The following is a 1,919-nucleotide window of genomic DNA, read 5'->3' as shown; positions in this document are numbered from 1 at the left end:
TTATTATTATTATTATCATTATTATTATTATTATTACTTGCTAAGCTACAACCCTAATTGGAAAAGCAGATTAGCCCCTGAGCTTATAGCATCCTGCTTTTCCAATTAGGGTCGTAGCTTAGCAAGTAATAATAATAATAATAATAATAATAATAATAATAATAATAATAATAATAATAATAATAATAATAATAATAATAATACTTTTGGGCTTACAGCATCCTGCTTTTCCAACCAGGGTTGTAGCTTAGTAGGTAATAATAATAATAATAATAATAATAATAATAATAATAATAATAATAATAATAATAATAGTCTGGCTAAATTTGAGTGTCCTAGAAAGTAATCAATTACTGCATTTTTATCTTATCTAACATTAGTTTTTTAATTCAGTCAGTTGTTATAAGTGTCTAATTCCTGAAAATGGTCTATAAAAATGTAAAACGATTTGATATCAGCTATACATTCGAAAATAATACATGTTACATTCTTTCTTGATTGATCTTGATTGAATAACACGAATCACCAATTGAGGGAGAATTGATAAAAGAGCAGCTATCAAAAGCTATAGAAAATGAACAAGAATAAAAGTTGTCGGGTGTTCAACAGTAATATTTAGGTTCCAAATAGATGATTGAAAAAATGACCCACACTTAAATGCAACACGAATGATTAAAAAAACACTAATTACTTCTTTTGCACCTGAAAGTAAAAATGGAAGGTGCAATCAGCAATTAAGGATAAGGGAAAAATATGACGAAACAAAGGGCTGCAGAAAATGTAATAATGGCGAAGGTAAAGTTCAGAACTGTCTAACATTGTGCGCATTCTTTCATACATTTAGGCATGACGGGTAATTTCTCCATGAATTAAATAGGAATTTGAGGGGAGTGTATTAGACCTTTAAATTTAAAATATATACACACATATATATATATATATATATATATATATATATATATATATATATATATATATATATATATATATATATATATATATATACACACAAACACACACATACATACAAATATATATATACAAACACACACATACATACAAATATATATATATATATGTATATATATATATATATATATATATATATATATATATATATATATATATATATATATATACATATATAAACACACATATATATCCATATATATACACACACACACACACATATATATATATATATATATATATATATATATATATATATATATATATAAGTTCCCTTTCCAAATGAGGACAACTTAAAATGGTCATAGAGTTAATGTATCGCCGTGATCAGCAGTTATACTAGTCAGCGCCACTCATACTGGTTTGGTTTGCTATGAACGATATGAATAAGTCTCCACCATCACCACTCCACTGCGGCCAGCATGGTCATAAAAATAGCCAAACCAGAGACATGACTGAGGACATGTCTGAAGCCTTTGTCCTGCAGTGGACTAGAACTGGCTGCATTTGTTGCTCTGTTTATATATATATATATATATATATATATATATATATATATATATATATATATATATATATATATATATATGTTTGTATGTATATCTATATATATATATATATATATGTGTGCGTTCATATGTACGAATATTTGTATGTTCCTATATGTATACAAATTACAGTTCACCAATATAATTACGCCTTTCATTAAAGATGTAAAAACATGAAAACCTTTTGCTCAATATGAGGATTATATTCAAATGAAGACTTCATATAACATCATTGATAATTAGAAGACTTCAAAGCCTTAAAAATCCTTTACGCTTTAAAAACATAGAGATTAATATCCTGCCCTGTATAATGAAGAACACGTGCCTGGCTATGTATATAAATATATTTCTTTCCTTTCACACTGAGCGTATGATTACTCGGTTTTTCCCCATCACTCGGCT

The sequence above is a fragment of the Palaemon carinicauda genome, chromosome 18, assembly GCF_036898095.1.
Source record: "Palaemon carinicauda isolate YSFRI2023 chromosome 18, ASM3689809v2, whole genome shotgun sequence".
In the NCBI taxonomy this organism is placed as follows: Eukaryota; Metazoa; Arthropoda; class Malacostraca; order Decapoda; family Palaemonidae; genus Palaemon; species Palaemon carinicauda.
This window is presented reverse-complemented; position numbering follows the sequence as displayed.